Source organism: Camellia sinensis, chromosome 8 (assembly GCF_055761805.1).
Source record: "Camellia sinensis isolate YWXY chromosome 8, ASM5576180v1, whole genome shotgun sequence".
NCBI classification, from domain to species: Eukaryota; Viridiplantae; Streptophyta; class Magnoliopsida; order Ericales; family Theaceae; genus Camellia; species Camellia sinensis.
Window position 1 is genome coordinate 18,510,774 of NC_138968.1, and position 12,746 is coordinate 18,523,519.

Below are 12,746 nucleotides of genomic sequence, written 5' to 3' on the forward strand. Positions count from 1 at the left end.
GAATACGGCCAATCTCAAGTTATTTTACTTTTAGCTTTTCTTTTCCAAACATATGTACTTTTCTCTTCCTTCAATAAAGTGAGAAATTCTTTTTAGCACGAATTATTCTTTGTAAAAGTTAGCTTGAAAGACTAAGTATATTGCAAGCATTCTATTCTAAGTTAACTGGAAAAACTAACTTAGAGGTTGGCTGGATTAAACCAACACCCTTCCTAAGCCCAGGATAAGGATCCAGGCTGCAGGACATTTGGTCGGAATAACCAAATACTATAAGTTAGCTGGAAAAACTAACTTCAATAGTTGGCTGGAATAAACCAACACTTGTTACTCTTCAGCCGAAGTAAGTGTATGGCTGAAGAGTGGTTGGCTGGAATAAACCAACACTTGTTACTCTTCAGCCGAAATAAGTGTATGGCTGAAGAGTGGTTGGCTGGAATAAACCAACACTTGTTACTCTTCAGCCGAAGTAAGTGTATGGCTGAAGAGTGGTTGGCTGGAATAAACCAACACTTGTTACTCTTCAGCCGAAGTAAGTATGGCTGAAGAGTGGTTGGCTGGAATAAACCAACTCCTGTTACTCTTCAGCCAAAGTATATGGCTGAAGAGTGGTTGGCTGGAATAAACCAACACTTGTTACTCTTCAGCCGAAGTAAGTGTATGGCTGAAGAGTGGTTGGCTGGAATAAACCAACACTTGTTACTCTTCAGCCGAAGTAAGTGTATGGCTGAAGAGTGGTTGGCTGGAATAAACCAACACTTGTTACTCTTCAGCCGAAGTAAGTGTATGGCTGAAGAGTGGTTGGCTGGAATAAACCAACTCTTGTTACTCTTCACCCGAAGTGAGGGTATGGCTGAAGAGTAGTTGGCTGGAATGAACCAACACTTTGTACTCCTCAGCCGAAGTGATTATATCGGCTAAGGAGTGGATGGCTAGTAAGCATATTTTAACCAGCCTAAACCGAAATAGCAATTGAAGTAATAGAAGACATTACAAAATACAGGCAAACATATCACAACCGGAATAAGAGTTGCGTAAAATTTTCATTGCAAGAAAAGTCATTACAAAGGGGCTTAGTTCGGTTACAAAGAAAAGAGTACAAAATTAAGAGAAAAGTTCATCTATCTCGGTGTCAAAAGCCGCATCATCACCAACTCGAAGGCCGGTTTCAAGAGGAAGCTCACTCTCGGCTGCCAGGATTCCTTCGGTTGGAACCACGTTTTCATTCGGCTGCTCGATAGGAAGGTCCTCTACCATGGGTTCCAACCGAAGTGATGGGTCGGCACCAACAACCGGAATGTCTTCAGGAGCAGAGGAGTCATCAGCGTCTGAGTCCTCCAGAAACTCTTGTTGCAAGGCGTCTGCATACGCCGCAAGGGACTTCGGTATAAAATAAGCTGGAGGGTCGAAGACCTCGGTCTGCTGATCATGACCGAGCTTCTCCACAGTCGCCCTCCAGCCACACTTGAAGAAAAGCTCCTTGGCGGCGTCGCATTGTTTGACATAGGCCTCCTCTGCCTCCTTGTAACCCCGTTTGTACCCCTCCTTTTCGGCCGCCTCCATGTTCTTTTTTAGTTCGCTTATTTCGGCGTCCTTTCTCTTCTCAAGCTTCAACAACTCCCTCAGATACTTGTCCTTCATAACGATGGCTGCTTTCTGCTTCTCCGCTTCCGCCGAACTAACTAGATCGGCAAGACGGTCGTTCTCCGCTTCTAGCTCGGCCATTCTCTTTTCGGCTTCTACTAGTTCGGCCGTCTTTGCTTCGGCTTCCGCCATCGCCTGCCTTGTGGTTTTGCGAAGTTCTTGGACTTTCTTATAAGTGATGTTGTTTTTCTGCAAGGCCTGACAAAAAGAAGACTTCTCTTAAGCCGAAGTAAAAATTGGAAAATTTAGGCAGAAAAAGCAGACAGAGCTACTTACCAAGATCATGGACTTGGAAGCAGACCGAATTGACTTCATTTCGGTGTTCAGTTGCTTCAAGTGGTGCTCCATGTCCTTGGGGAGGCACACACTTTTGGCCAGGTTAAAGGCCAATTGATGGTCTTTTTCAGCCACGACCGAGTCAGTAGCTTTGATGTCTCGGTCGTTGAAGGTCAGCGGCGGAGCCCACTTTGGAGATTCAGCTCGGTCAGTTTGCTCCGGTTGGGGGGAAGGTTGAGGACTCTGGGGGATGGATTCAAGCTCATCGACCAGTTGCTGTTCGGTCGATGTATTTCGGGCGCGTTTGGAAGGGCGAGATGAAGAAGGCTGCTGAGAAGGGAGGGCTACAACGGCAGGCTGCACCTCGATGGATGGCTGTACTTCGGCTCTGGTAGATGCAGTTAGAAGGGCCCTGACTCTGCTCTTCTTTGCCATTTCTTCCTCAGCAGTTAGTGGAACAAGTCTTATTTCGGGCAAAGTTGGGTCCGGTTCTGGTGCTTCCTCAAGTAGGAAATCGGTCACTCTTGCTTTTCGGCGACCACTATACCGGTAGGTCGGTTCAAAATTTAGAAGCTTGGCCCAACCTCGTTCTTTAATCCGTAGTGCGGCTCGCAAAACCGCAAGGTTGGGATAGCTGTATAGAGAATGGAGGTGGGCAAAATCTGCAAAAAAGAAGTGTTAGTTCGGTCAATAGGCTAAAAACCGAGATAACATACAAGATAGAAGACCGAAGTTAAAATTACCAAGTTCTCCCTTTTTCCAATTTATAGGCCGGCCAGGAATTTGGGCTTGAAAATCCTCAAAATTCCCAGAGACCCAGAAGAAGTCATCATCATTAAGGTCTTTGTCCGGTGTGTGCTTAACTATCTTCTCTCGGCGACGGCGGATCCTAAGGTAATAGACCCACCCAGCATCTTTCGAGCCGATGGAATATTGATGGAATATTTCGGCAAGGCCAAGGTTTAAACCGGTTTGGTGGTTTAGTGCGGCTATTCCCATGATAATACGGTATGTATTGGTGGACAGTTGGGTGGGGCATAACCTAGTCTGCCTAAGAAATTCGCAGATCAACGGATGTACAGGAAACCGTAGTCCGGTCTCTATTATGGATTGAAGAGTAAAAGGAACGAAACCTTCGTTGTCCCATGGAATGACGTCCTTTTTTGCTAAAGTCAAATGAACGTCATCCGGTATATCGTAGTCCTTCCTGAATTCGGCCATCCCACCAGGGGTCTCAACTAAATACCTATACTTGCCCATTTGTTGTATAATTTAACAAATAAGTTATTTCGGTGCAATAATCGTGCTCAGAAGCTCGGTTGAGCGCACGCAGGAGTGCCTGGGTAACCTAAGTCTGCAAAGTAAAAAACAGAGGGGGTTAAAGCACTGATCAATGGACCGTGCTACAATTTAAAAGCAAGGTATAAAAGCCCTACTTCGGCCTCAGAAGACGAGTTCTATCTCGGTTCATCAAAGGGGTTGGTAGCTCGGCTTGAGCAGATTGCTCGTTAGACCGGTTTTTCGTCTAGGGGCAGCTTTCTGAGTTCGGTCTAAACAACTAAGAAAGCTGGTTTAGCCCCAAGGCCTAAATCGGTTGTAGTATGAGTATAGTTACTTCGGTTAAGCTTCTAGGGGCGGCTTTTTGAGATCGGTTTAGGAACCAAGAAAGCCGGCTTGGCCCCAAAAAGCTTAGTTCGGTTGAAAACCGAGGTTCCTAGTTTGATATGTTCAAAACTCGGTGATCTTATTTCGGCTAGAGTGAAGTGAGACATTAATGATTCTTTGAGCCTTTCAAATTCTAGTTCGGTTATTGACTACAGTGATCTACCTATTTGGGGCAAACAGGATCCTAGTTCGGTTGCTATGTGATTTTGGATCTAAAACTGGTTTTCTTCATAATAGTTCATACACACGTAGAGTTCTGCTGGTTTTTTCATAAAAGTACGAAAGCAAAGCAACAGATGAAGAAAAGTGTTTTCAAAAGCATACAAAACAAAAACAGGCGAAAAAGCAAGAAGGATAGGCTTGCTTACCCGTATAAAAGAGGAGCTAGAGATGAAGGCAATGGCAGCAATGGAGACACGAACGCAGCAAGCTCAAAGCTCTAAGTTCAAAGGCTCAGGAAACATGGGAGAAGAGAAAGTGAAGAATGGAAGGTGAAGTGATTCAAGGAAAAGAAAGGTTGTTTTGTGAAAGAGGGGAGAGAAAAAGGCGGCAAAAAGAGGCAGGAATTGTACAAAATTTCTACAGGGCGGCGTAACAGTTGGCCACGGCTTATCAAAGCCTGCCACGTGTCAATGGAATGGGAAGCGTTACAGACGCTATGATTGAAGAGACGTTTTTTACCGGACAAAACGGAGCCCGAAGTAAAATTTAGCTCGGCTTAAAAGTTCGAGAGTTTTTAGCACGGCTGGAGAGGCTAAAGTATTTTTTAGTTCGGCTGGAAAAGCTTGAAACAGGCGCCAGCTCGGCTGGTGGACTGGTAATCCCAATCATGTTGCGCAGATGGAATTAAAGGGCAATTGAGAGGGTAATTTTTGGGAAAAATTGGGCCGAGCTTCGAGTTGGGCTTTGAGGCCCAAAACGCAAAGGACTAAGTAAAAAGGCCGTAATGGATACTCCGGCCCAAGGAGGTGAGATTACTCTAGCTCAAGAAGGGATAGTTGCTTCGGCCCAAGGAAGAGTAAAGCTACTCCGGTCCGGAGGCAACTCGTAGTTAGGCCGGTCTCAGAGTTAGTCCGGTCGCAGTATGTTCTAGGAAGGCCAGTTTCGAAATTAGTCCGGTCGTGACATACAATGGTTAGGTCGGTCAGAACTTGTTACTTGGAAGTTTGATCTAAGCACACCAAGGTTGAACAGGGGGAGCCGAAGTAAGGAGTTAAAGGAGAAGACCGAGCTAAGGATAGTTCGGCCCTCTGTGGCTCGGTATAGCCAATTTTACTTCGGTCAAATGGAAGTTCGGCCATAAAGAAAACCATCCCACTTGGTTTAAGCAGTGGGGGAGGGTGTAAAAGGATAAGCATTATCCTTAGGAGAATGAATCCTAGGAGGACTCTGCATGGAGAAGTACAAGTCCTACTAGGATTGTGCCACGGGAAACTTATAAAAGCTCACAAGCATCACCTTGGAGGAGGTAATTGAACACAACCTTTCTGAGAACTTAGAGCTTTGTCTATTTGTCAAGCTTACTGACTTAGGCATCGGAGAGGTTTCCGGCACACACCCGCCGGCTAGCTCACGTTTGTGTTTTCAGGTGACAAAACGACGTCGTACGGAGGAGCGTGGACTTGGTTAACAGGATTATACGAGGAGAATTATTTCCTCCCCGTACAATCAATATGTACATGTGTTTCTCTCTGTGGTACAAGATTTTTAATGCATGTGGCGAAAATACAAGAAACAGAAGTAGTAAAATTTGTACCTTATTGAAAAACACTTGCAAGGCCCAACTGTGAACCCCAAAACCAATAGTGAAGGCCCAATCAAATTAGAGAATAAAATGAAAAAGATTATAACAAAAAAAAGAAGTATGCCCATCTCTGAATCATCCCTCAAATCAGCTTACGCCCTGCTAAAATGGAGCTAGTTGCGCATTTTCTAATCTAGAGTTCCTCTCATGAAATTCACAGGTGTGGTGGTTGTCTAGGTGATGATCATAACAACTTGCTATCTGCAAAATCATGGTCAGTGTGACAGTGAGGACTCTGCCGATCAAGACCGTCCTCCCCGAGGAGAGGCTAGTGGTGGGAAGTTGGGACTTGATGGTGTTTGTAGGTGTTTGGTTCAGTTTGGTTACAAGGATTTGCCGAGCATGGAGGGAGACGATTATGTTAGTTCTGTGGTGGCAGAACTTTCCCTTTCTAAATTTTTTTGCAAATCTCACAACCAAATACCGCGTTAATGTCTCACAAGAAAAGACTTTGCAAGTCAAAATTCTTTATGAGATTTAAGAAAACATTCCACAGGAAAAGACTTTGCAAGTTGGAATGCTTTACGAGATTTAAGAAACCGTAGGAGATGTAGTAAAGATATGTACATAAAATTATATTCAGAAAAACAAAATGAATGATTCAAATTCAACTCTTATAAACCAGAGTTTTTTATGCGATTGTTTTATAAAAATGAAAGTTTACAATCAGAAAACAAAAAGTAAAAGTATAACTCTTCTATTATCAATTTATTTAAGTTATTTTTAACTTTTAAATTGTAATACCAAACATACTTGTATAAATTCCACCCAAAAATAAATAAATAATCTTAAAAAGCTATATAAGTCGCACCAAATAGGTGCAGAATATGTTTTTCTATATATATTATTTACTTTCTCTTTTCTGTTGTGTCATGTGTAGATAATATGCATGACCAACCACACCAAAACACTAAGAGCAATGCTAGGTATCATGAAAAAACTTTCATGAAAATGATCATGAAAGATTTATGACCCTTGGATTACACTTAAAATAAACACCACACACTAATCAAGGTAATCCAAGGGTCATAAATTTTTCATGACCAGTTTCATGAAAGTTTTTTCATGATCCCTATCTTTTTTCAAACACTAATACTATGTACCCAAAAATATACCCAAAATATAAAAATTCTAGACTATTTAAATTTATTATACCAAATTTAGATTATACATAAGTTTTCCGACACCCCGATCCATTGGCATATAAGTAACCTAACACATGGGATTAACTTTCATCCCACTCTCAGAGGCACAAGTTTAGGACTTTTGTATTTTATATAACAGATACATTGCAATAATATATCAAGAATAAATGTTGCAAATAAAGAGGCTATTTCAATTGGTCAAAAATTTTGCATCTTATTCAAAAAATGGTTAAATAACATAATACCAACCCAAAAAAAAAAAATAAAAATTTAAATTTGTTGTTCGACTATGATTATCATGTTATAAATAACATTAATTTTTTCCCCTATATTGTTTGCACATTATTGCGGCTTATTTGGTGACGTGTTCAATTTCATGGGAAACATGTTATCATTATTAATGTCATAATAATCACATTTTTCTATCATATTTTATTTACTATCTCATGTTGTACATTAGTCATAGACAGACATGAGTGGTGGGATTCATTGGTAAATAAAATGCAAAAACAAAATATAATTATTATAATATTATTGTTTATAAAATAGGGGTTACGGAAGCTTTTAAATAAACCAATACATACATTTGTTTCTCTTTGGTACAAGATTTTTATAGCATGTGGTGAAAATACAAGAAACAAGTAAACATTGCAAGGCCCAACTGTGAAGCCCAAAACCAGTCGTAATTTGAAATAGTGCAGGCCCAATTGGAAAGCCCAAAACTAGCCGTAAGGTAAAGAAAAACAAATCCAACCCCAAAATAAATAAATAAATAAATAAATAAATTTATTAGACATTTCCCCCATTCCTTAATCCAATCTAAAGGTCCAGAGATTGTGGATATGAAATAAAATAAAATCAGTTTTAATATAGAACAATAAAACAAATAATAAATAAATAAATTATTATTAAAAATATGAATTTTAAATTTTGATCTCACAACTAAATCAGATCTCTTCACCGAGATTTTAAAAACTAAGCCTAGCGCACGTGCAAGAATAGATAAGTCCAACACCTGTAGATAGAAAGACAACCATATCGGTGGCTCGTTCACCTGGGAGTATTCCAACAATCAAGTCAGTCGACAAATCTAATAATATAATCGAAACAACTCTCAAATAAAAACATACCTTAAACTCACGGGGCACCTACTTTTTATAATAAACAATGCCTACATTTTCCTAGTACTCATGTTTGTTTCCGGATGGACTAATAGTCCGTTGTTTGGTATTAATTTTTTGCTCCAGACTAATAGTCTCTCCGGACTATTAGTCATATATTCATTGGCTTATTGTATCCGAGATGGGGGGTTGGGACAGAATTCGTGGGACAATGTATCCCATGGGATTAGCCATTGAATTACATCTTCGACCGTAGTATTTAATATCTCTTTCTTTTATCTTTTGCCCATTTTGCCTTCACAGAAATCTTTTACCCAGATTTCTGAAACATAATAGTTTTAAGTACCTTTGTCAAGTTATTATCACAATTGCTAGCTTGTCCTGATCTACTAGAATTAGGCATGAAGTCAAAAAAATTTCATATTTGGTCAATTCATGGTATTAATTATACTTAATAAAGTAGTCATAAAAATTTAAAATCTCAATTACAAATTAAAATAAATTTATGTAATATTTGTTAATATTCTATTTATTTAATATTTTAAAAGTTCTAGTAAACAAATTAAATAAAATTTATAATTCAGATTTAATATTCTTATTATTTAGTAAACAATTCAAAATGACAAAATAACCTTTTGAGTATTTATCATTTTCCATAATATCCCAAACAAACATGAGATTCAATAGAATAATCCAATCTAGACCTCTAATCTCATGGCTAAACAAACATATGATACAAATTCAGTCCAACCAAATAGTCCATAGACAATATACCCAGGACTAACAATCCGATAGATTACAATCTCCTTTATCCAGTCCGTCCAAAACTCTATCCCTTTCAATTCAAAATAAGATTAACTCTCTCAAGAGTTCTCATGTATCCAAACAGGGAATCTGTAATTATCTAAGACTCTTGTATTTCATCCAAACATCTCGAGTTTAAGTTTAACCATCTCACATCTCAACAAATCAAAATTATATGCGTGGCACCTTAGCTAAACACACAGGCCATATGGAGACAACTCAAAATTATGTCCCACAAAAATATTTGTGCAATTTTTGTTACTTGAAATTATCTAAATTATATATATATATATATATATATATATATATATATAATGCTATAGGTTGATGGTGGAGTAGATTATGGGTAATATTTTGTAAGCACATTGTGAATGACGATAAGTTCTTAAAAAATCATGATTTCAAATTGAATTAAATCTTGTTTCATTGATTCAATCAGATTTGATTCTAAAATTTTTATGATTCGAGTTGATTCCAAATCCAACCAAAATCCCCCAAGTTTTAAGTTTGTTGTAATAAGATTGGCAGCTTATGTTTGGATTTCATAACAGAGAATAAACCAGAGTCTTGTTTTTTAACGCTATGATCGGTTTGGGAGTCACTATGAAAACTAAGTTCATATATATGTAATAGAATATATCCATATAAATTATATGATATGATCTTCAAGTCAGTTACGAAGTGTTAAGAAAGTTTTAGAAACTTTCGTTAAAGAAAGCGTACGTATGTTGGAGTCAGGAACGGAGTAGGAAGTGAAAAGATAAAAGGAGAACTTACTAATAAATTCTATATATAAAATTTAAAACCCATCTAATTTTAAAATAATTTGTACCAATTAATTTTACATATTTTTAATTATTATCAATTTTTTTTTTTAAATTTAAAGGCGCTATTATATCTTACCACTACCGGACTTCCGTCAAACGGTCACCGAAAACTCACCGGAATGTTCAACATCGTTGTGAAGTCGTTGGAATATCACCGGAAATTCGTCAGACTATCGCCGAAGTGTTCTAAACATTACCGTAATGTCTAGAACGTTCGCTGGATGTCAAGAATATTGTTGAAAACTCAACAGAATGTTCAGAATATTGCCAAAAAAAATAATAAATTGAGAAATTAGAGCAAAAAAACATAGCAAAATGAGCTAAATATTAATAAACTGAAAGAAGAAAAAAAAAACGTAAGAACAACAAACAACAACAATGGGAAAAAAACATATGTTATTTTCAATTTTTTTAGGGTTTAAGCAAATAATCTCCAATATTGATCAAATTGAAAAATAAGTTTTGAAACTGTAAAATATTATAGAGAGAGGCTTGTACTCTAGCAAATATTTTTGGTCTAGATCTAGCTAGATCTACATTAGATTTGAGTAGATCTACTTATCTTCTTCGTAAAAAACTCATCTCATTCGCCATGGGTGAACGCGAAGTGAGAAGTCGATACTCAGTGGTTGTCGGTGAACCCCAATCAATGGTGGTTGTCAATCACCGGTGACTGTAGATTAGAAAAGGAAAGAAAAGAAGGAAGGCATGGTCGTGGTCGTAGTCGTCGCCGATATCAGAGAAAGAGATAAAGAGAATAAACAAGGTACATGGAAAGAGAAGAAGATAATAAGACACATGACTTTTGGTCTATCTAAAAAGTTTTGGAATTAAATAGAATGCATACTTTTCAAAAGGACTTGTAGGTAATTTGCGTAAAGATAAATAATATTTTTTTACTGTATAGACCAACCTATATGTATATATAATATAATATATAAATTATATATATACACATAAAAAAATTCATATATCATATAGACAATCTCTAATAGGATGAAGAAATTTTTTGATAGAAAATAAAAATAAAATGCAATATAGGAAAAGAATAAGATATATATCTTTTGTACTAAGATATCATTTTACTTATAAAATAATATATATATATATATATATAAATCTTTAGAAGTGCTATGACAAACAAAAATTTTCATAGAAATGGAGTTATCATGGTCTCATAGTCTTCTCCTAATCTCATCATTCACTACAACAAAAAGCACTTTTGGCGACCAAAACTGCATTTTTCGTCGCTGAAAGTAGTAGAATTGGCGACTAAAATGGAATTAGCCGCTAAAATTAATCACTTTTGCCGACTAAAAGAGTTTAGTTGCCAAATATAAGGGTATTAGCGATTAAAAGGCAGTTTAGTAGCCGAATGTAGGGGTTTTAGCGACTAAAGGTTGTTTAGTAGCCAAAAGTCACGGTTTTTGGCGACTAAAAATGATTTAGTAGCCAAAAGTGATGGTTTTGGCGACTAAACGGCAGTTTGGTCGCCGATTATAGGTGTTTTGCCGACTAAAAGCAGTTTAGTCGCTGAAAGTGAAGCTTTTTTGCTACAAAAAAAAATTAGTAGCTAAAGGTCAAGAAGTGCCGACTAAAATGCAGTTTAGTCGCCCAAAATAGAGGTTTTGGCGATTGAAATTCAGTTTAGTCGCCAAAAGTGCTATCCTTAGGCGGGATTTAATTCTTTTAGCGACAGAAAACAAATTAGCAGCCAAAAAATGGAGAATTGGCGACTAAAATTCAAATTTAGTCGCCAAAAGTGCTATCCTATTTTTTTTAGTAAATAATTTATTTTTTACATAAAATATATTAAATAAAAATAATTATTTATATATATATATAATTTTGTATTAATACCAGTCAATATAATATATAAATAATAAATGTTGCATTAATATTCATGTGACGTTATAGTGGCGTAGTGGGGAGAAAGTGTTGGTAAAGGTTGAGAATGTTGGGACCAGCAGAGGCATTTTTTTTTTTTTTCTGAAAAATGGTTTTGGCGACTAAAGTCTGTGGTCGCCGAAAGGTATACTTTTTGGCGACAAAAAGTTTAGTCGGCAAATGTTTAAATAATAAAAAAAAATCAATATTGGCGACTAAAACTTTAGTCGCGAAATGTATAATTTCCAAAAATGGAATTGCATTTTGCGACAAATTCTTTCATCGCTGAAGACCTGTATATTGCCGACTAACAGTTTTTTAGTTGCCAAAGGTATTCGCGACCATGTATTCGCGACAAAACCGGCGACTAAAAGTTTTTGTCGGGGAAAGTGAAAATTCGACATTTGGAGACTAAAAAAGGACTTTTGGCGACTAAAAATTTAGTCGCCAAAGGTGTTTTTTGTTGTAGTGATTTGTTGGAACGTAACACTGATAAACTATGCTTAGAGCTCAATGAGATGTTCTCACTTCTCACATTCTAAAATTTCCATTAAGGGAAAATTAAAATTTCCTTATCAAAGATCTTTTAAATAATCACAAAAATTTTAAAATAAAAAATAGAAAGGTTGGTTAGGAATGGAAAAATTAACCAACCTTATTGTTTTTTACCACTTGATTCTTTGATATAACATTTTTTGCAATAAGTCTATATGCACAAAGGACCAATCACAGAATGAGACATAAATGTTTCACAAAGGGAGGATTTATACTTGTGTCTCATTCTGTGTTTGGTCTATGTGTTCTTAACATTTTTTTATATTTTTTGTGCTATTTCAAAACAATAAAAGAATACTTTATATAGTTTGTTACAAGTTACTTCACCGGTGCATAGTATTTATTGTGCTAAAATAGCTAATATGCTCTTGTAGTATATTTTTTCATTACTCGCCAACCACCATCACTGCCTACTAATTTAAATCAAAATTACAAATCAATAAATATGTGAAAAATAATAAAGTAACAATTTTGGTAAGAATTTTAATTGTTATTAATAAATAATAAGGACAGGTGAAGAATTCAATTTCTTTGCTGGTAGATTAATTATGACATAATAAACTAATTAAGGTCAAACAATTTTGGTAAGAATTTTAAAAGCTAATTATAATGGCATAGATGTAATTTTATTACAAAATTAAAGGTGTAATATGAAATAGCATTGTGTTATTTTATATATAACACTGCTAGAATGAGTATTTTATACTGCATTGTGCTATTTTTACACTGCTCCGTTTAAGTACTACACCAGTGAAATTGCTCTTCATGCCAAAAGTCCATAATGATTGAAATTTCTATGTACTACTCCATTGAAATCTCTCTCCCTCTCTCTCTCAATTATTTGGGTTTACTCAATTGTTTATCTTTGTACACTATTATTTGAGAGGTCAAAGAATTAAGCCTTGCTAAATACAAAGATTAATATTTTTTTTTTCTAATATGAAATTCTTTATCTGTTATTTATTTATTCCTTGTTGTAGACTCTTTCTTAAGTTGTTGGTTTGTTTGGGGGAAATTTTTT